At 44.2% G+C, this 6,000-nt stretch overlaps 1 protein-coding gene across 17 annotated transcripts in view; it reads left to right on the top strand.

Annotated features, from left to right (window-relative positions):
• The first annotated feature begins 485 nt into the window (after positions 1-485).
• PTPRF (protein tyrosine phosphatase receptor type F) overlaps positions 486-6,000 on the top strand; it is a 613,096-nt gene continuing 607,581 nt past the window's right edge. For 6 of the 17 annotated variants that reach the window (XM_077334085.1, XM_077334083.1, XM_077334076.1 and 3 more), the window contains exon 1: positions 929-1,176. The gene's annotated coding sequence lies outside the window, so the exon portion shown is untranslated. Of the gene's footprint in view, positions 625-769; positions 789-928; positions 1,177-6,000 lie in introns of those variants that run through there. The other 11 variants (XM_077334086.1, XM_077334084.1, XM_077334078.1 and 8 more) reach the window with 4 other exon arrangements.

Raw genomic sequence — 6,000 nt, 5'->3', positions numbered from 1 at the left:
TTTCTGACTAAAATTGCAGGGCTAAGCAAGTGGATGGGAGATTGTAACTTACAAAAAAAAGAGACCGCAGTTTCTGGTGATCCTTACCCACTTCTATCCGTTTCTCTGACAATTGTGCGAGATATACCCCTCCAGCTTGTAAATAAGCGTTCCTCTACCACTTTCTCCCGCTATAGCTGGGGAGGGGAGAATATCGGGGGGGGGGGGGTGCGGTGCGGATAAATGACCGTGCGACGTGCTGGAAGTAAAAGAATAAAGCGGCAAGGTTGACATTTGGTGGCGGCGGCCGGGAGCGAGAACAGAAGAATTGCCTGCGAAGCGAGTGGGGGGAGCCGAGATGAGAGTGGGAGATACCGAGACTGAACGGAGACAGCATAATGGGAGGGGGACAATTTTGTGGGAAACGATGGGAAAGGGCGAGGCAGGTTCTGGCGAAGGAGCCCGAAGAGGGGTGGGGGAGCGCGAAGGTGACTGTGCAAAGTGCATACTGAAAAGCGTGTGCCTTTCTACAATCACAGCCGAACAGCTCTTGCCTGCTCTGAAACAGGTTTACTCGGAAGGAAGTCCCTCTCTTCCGAATGGACTTTGCTCTCAAGTAAAGCGTGCCCAGCACCGCAGGCGAAGGTAGATATTCTACGAGCACGATAGTGAGAGGCCACTGTGGGGTGGGGGGAGCCGCCCAAGTAAGGCTCCGGTAGGCGAGCGACTGAATGGGGGCAGGCTCATTGCGGGGCGCGGGAAGAGAAAGCGGCGCCGCAACCCAACCTTTGGAGACCGAGGAGGAGGAGGCGAGTGAATGGTCGCGGGCGGGCGGGCGGGCGGGCGGGCGGGGGGACGGTATAGCAGAGAGTGAATGGCGCGAGATAGTAGGAGGGGTCGATAGGCGGGAGGCACTCCTGGGCTCTGCGGGCGGGTTGGTCGGCGCTGGGCACGCGCGGCGCGGCCCTGCTCAGGCGGCTTGGCTGCGCTGGCGGCTCTTCGGACGGGGGCGCGCCGATTGCGTGATCCCGCGCGCAGAGCGAGCGAGCGAGCGAAGGAAGGAAGGGAGCGGAGGGGATCCGGGTGCTGCCGGTGTGTGCGCGAGCGCGGAGAGACCGTGGCGGAGCCCGACGCCTGCTTGGCGGGTCGGAGGAAGGCAGCATGCGGGTGGCGGCGGCGGCGGCCCGGGCGCGTGCGGTGAGTCGCTTCCTGGCGCTGGAGCTCTTGCAGGTTCCCCGCCGCCTGTTGAGTGGGGCAGGGGGTGAAGAGAGAGGGGAGTTGCCTCTTCCCAGGAAACGCACAAAACGCACCCCAAGTTCTAGGGCAGCTCTGGGGTTTCCTTCTTTGCTCTGCATGTGCCGCCGCTCTCGGCGGCACCAGCCCGTGTCTGTCTCCCGGGGCAGGAGCGCCGCCTCTCCCCTTGTTCTCCTGGGAGTCTTTCTCTTCTCCAACAGCGGGAACTCGTCCTCCTCAGAGAGGGAACCGTTGGGGCCCGATCCAGCCGGGAATGCTGACTTGAGCATGGAGGTTTGGGTTGGCTTTTACCTGCGGCTGCAGCCGCCATCCTCCCTGGATTTCTTTCTTTTCATTCCGGATTCCAGGCGAGCGTCTTCCCTCCTTGCTGCTCCCCACCTGTACCGAACTCCCCCTCCCCCGCTGGAGATTATTCCTCGGAGACTTGGGATGTACCTTTTTCGAACTGTTGCATGGAAGGGCATGCATGCCCCTCGCCCTCCCCCTCCCCCTCCCCTCGTGATTTGTACCCGTATTTATGGCAGACGCTTAAAAAGTCTTATTTTTAAATCAAATGGCGGCGTTGGTTGCAACCGCTCATTAAAACAAAAGATACAAGGAAAGGTTATGGAAACCCTTTCCCCAGTTGTGTGATGAAGGTTTCAGTTTTGTAAAATGTTAAAAGACGATTTCTGGTGTCTAGTGAGGAAAATAATCAGGAGAGGCATCAAGTGTCCAAATATTCTTGCAGCTGAAAAAGACGAAATACATTTCCATATTAATGAAAGTAGCCCGGTGACCTTTCCCACTGGAAGACGTAATGCGCCGGAGTCATTCGTAGCGCCTGTAAGAAAATCACTCTCAGTGTACACCCCCCCTCCCCTGGCGTTTTTAAAAGGTGAAGAATAGACATGATCCGTCTGCCTGACTTCACCTGCGGTGCCTACAACCCAAGACTTTCTCAGTCATGAATGTTGCCTTGCCTGCTTCTCCACCTAGAGACAAATGTTTAGAAACAGAATCTTTGGATTTCTCCCAGGTCTACCATACAATCTGGAAAAGAGAGTCAGTGACACCACTCCAGTAACAGTCACCAAACCAGATGTTTTTAGAAAATCTGCTTAAACTGGGAATCAAGAGTGCTGGGCTTTCTTTTTATCTTTGCAGCTTTGTTCTTTTTAACTGCAGATTGATGAAAAGAAATGAGAAACAATGAGTTTTTTGGCTTTGGTTAGACTGGTTTGTGGTTTCGTAGTCACAGACAGCTTTAGAAAAGTGCCTTCTTGCTTCAAAATTTGTGCTTAATGCTGTAAGCTAAATGTGGGGTAATTAGAAAACTACCTGAAACACATTTTTGCTCTGACAGTTGGCTATTAGCATTTATAATTTTTTTCTTCGAAGAAAAGAGGTGCATAAAAGCTATCAAGAGCTTTGAGTATTCTTATAATTTGCATAGCTTGTTTCAGTGATGCAGCTTTCTATCATTAGAACAGTGTTTTGGACAAAAAAAAACGAGGCAGTGTGGTTTGTTCCCCCCCTTTAAATAAAATGTTAAACAGTAATTGGTAGTGACTGTGAAATACTGGAAAAAAGTTCTGCTAAATGTCAGTGTGATATGTGTTGACAACAAATTAACTTGAGCTTTTTCCAGCAAGCAGGGGAAGATTTCCCTGCCACTATAAATTCCCTTTTTATTTCCTTTTTACCATTCGTTCTTAGAGGTGCTCTAATATACTTGTGTGCAGGATTTAAACTTTTGCCCCCTGTTGGACTGGCAGGAGTACTTTAGATGAGAAGAAAAGGACCCTTTTAAAATGCAAATGGTGTAGGCACTTTGTCAGCCAGCTCCCACTCAACCTGTTGGTTTCTTTTCAACCGAAGCAATGACTGGCAGATTGTATGAGATCCCAAGACTACTTCTGAATATTAGGAATGAGAGTAACATTTTCAGTGTTGCATTTGCCCATATTTTTAATCTTCTCATGCTGGCCTTATATTTCAAAGCAAAAAATCTGAATGATGGAGTCACACTAAATGTTTGTGCAAGGTAATACAGCTGGTAGGAATAGTAATAGGATGGGGGGAAAATACATGCAAATGTTGTCTATTTTCTTTATATTTTATTTCTGTAAAGCACTTCCAGCTCCTTAAATTACAGTTTCACTTAAATTTAAACCCTCAAGAATTTCATTGCCAAGAAACATACATTCATGTAAATGAATTATGAGCATTTCTTCCAACGGTCCATGTTATAGTTATCTTTGATATAATCAATTACAGGCTATCAGAATGGCTACTTGCCAAGTAGTGAGTTTAACTTTACAGAATTGATTTATTTATTATATATTTATATACCACCCTCCCTGGTGTCTCAGGGCAGTTTACATTGAACTTATGAACCATACATGAAACAATTTGCATTAATAATCAAACAATAATATTAACAACAGTGGTTATAACAATTAAATAATACAACAAATAAAGTTGTAATAGCACACAATACAACAGCACAACCGTGCAACAATGCTATGGCACAACAGGTCCAGAGCGCTCTGGTGGAGTTCTGGGGTGGGGGGAGCAGGGGCCCTTCATTCGCTGTTGGTTATGCCTGGTCTTAACCAAATGCCTGGTGGAAGAGCTCCTTTTTGCAGGCCCTGTGGAACTGTTTAAGTACAACAGATATCTATGTGACCATGATGGAGAAATTAGCTGTCTTCATGTTTGTTATGTTTGAAGTCTCTGACAGTAGCTGACACAAACCAATAATAACAATAACAATAATAAATTTAAAGTAATGGTTGCTCACTCCATGACCTACTCATCTGATTCCATGCTCTCTTTTTCTATTCTTCCTCCACCCTTATCCTGCTCTGCTTTCAGAAGGCACCAAGGAGACCTGGAATTAGGCAGCTGATCTTACCTGTCTGTGATTCCATCTAATTGTGCTTACAGTGACTGCTGCTTTAGTATAGAAGGGTAGACACTCCCCTCCCCTCTGGTATGCTGCCTCATAACATAGTATTGTGTTAACCATGACTGCATTATGAAGGTTTTGCATGAGGGTGGTCTTCATTTCATCTTTATTTCAAAATTTGCTTAGTTTCCTAGAGGGAATTTTTACTTACTGTAGGAGATCAGGAAAATTCTAGCTGCAATCTCAAGTAACATGGAAAATGAGCACATATGGCATAATGCCTCAGGAATATCTTGTCCTGAAGTCTCTTCAGGAGTAACAATGCACAAGCTCAAGTATGTCTGGAGTTATAGTTAATTTTTGTGAATATTGGGGAAGAGGAAGGACTGGTTACATCTGTAAATGTTCATATAAATTTACCTTTTTAAAAGAAATGTTACATGGCAGTTTTAGATTACCAAGGCTGTAGGTTGTGTCTTTTTAGCACTAGTGGCAGCTGATTTGACAGTGACTTCATTTTTAAAACTGTTAAAAACCATGTACACATCATTCATTTTCTCAGAGTTTGACTCACAGTGCGGCCGGGTTTATGTTACAGTCAGTATACTTGAAACTTTGGTTTATTACCATGCTATTGTTTTTATTTGCGGTTCTTGGAGATTACGTAGTTTTAGTAGTGTGTGATCAGCAAACTGAACTTTGTAAATAAGAAATGTAGTCTGTCATAACAGCAGCTACCCTTGTGATCTGAATAGGTAGTAAAACAGTCTCAAAATATTTGTGTTTCCAGGGGAAGTCTCTGAACTTACTAACAGAGCATGACGTAGTTTTGCATTGATGCAATTTCTAGGATACACATTCATAGTAAGAAGTTAAAACAGCTTATGGCCAAGGAATTAATGCATCCCTTTAGGTCAAAAAAGTTTTTTTTTAATCATTCAGCTTAGCTACAAATATTGCCATCTGCCCTTTTTGGTTTTTATGCGCTGCCTGCCATGTTAGTGTTTTGACTCTTGGCAAAAATAATAAAAGACATAGTTTCCTTCCTCAGTTCTTCTGAAAATGTCAAAATGTTTGGAAAACAAAACAGGGACATCTGTGTATTGATGCCTGCAATTAACACTGGCTGAAAGAGTGTTTGGGTTATGTGCCCCCTTGTTTGCCTATGGTGGTATTCAAGAGAACGTCTGACCAGCATTTGTACCTCTGCCAATGACAGGAGTCTGACCTTACATGTCTCAGGAAGAAATGTAGATCGAAACTTTCCTAACGGAAAAAAAAACTTTATTTTTTGTGTCTTCATAATACTGGGCTGTCCGAAGAGATGCTTAATGAAAGAGATGCTTGCTTGGTTTTTGGCCTCCTAAAAATCTACTTTCAATAGTGGTTTATATATATATATATATATATAATAGTGGTTTATATATATATATATATATATATATATATATATATATAATAGTGGTGTATATATATATATATAATAGTGGTGTATATATATCTCCTTAAACTACAAATTGCAAGAATGGAGTTTGCTTATGGCCAACTGTCAGGGAAACACAGGTTGCTATCTCACTCATCCCTCTTTAAATATTACTTTATTATTTATTTATTAATATATACCGCCGTTCACTGTGACGTCTCTGGGCGGTCTTTGGACAACAAATGTTTTAAAAGGAACTGAGCAACTTTTGGAAGCAGCAAAATGTATTGGGGATGATATTATATGGGGTTCTGTTTTTCTCGGAACTGTTTATGTATGACTGTTGACTTCCATTGAGGTTAAACTAATCAGGTGTTGCTACGGTAGAAACTGATATATGAGAAGGCTATTAAAAGATATTCTAATAGCAAGAGAGTTTAGTAAATTGTTT

The sequence above is a fragment of the Paroedura picta genome, chromosome 4, assembly GCF_049243985.1.
Source record: "Paroedura picta isolate Pp20150507F chromosome 4, Ppicta_v3.0, whole genome shotgun sequence".
Classification (NCBI taxonomy): Eukaryota; Metazoa; Chordata; class Lepidosauria; order Squamata; family Gekkonidae; genus Paroedura; species Paroedura picta.
The sequence above is the reverse complement of the archived record's forward strand: the minus strand, read 5'-3'. Positions and strand labels throughout refer to the sequence as shown.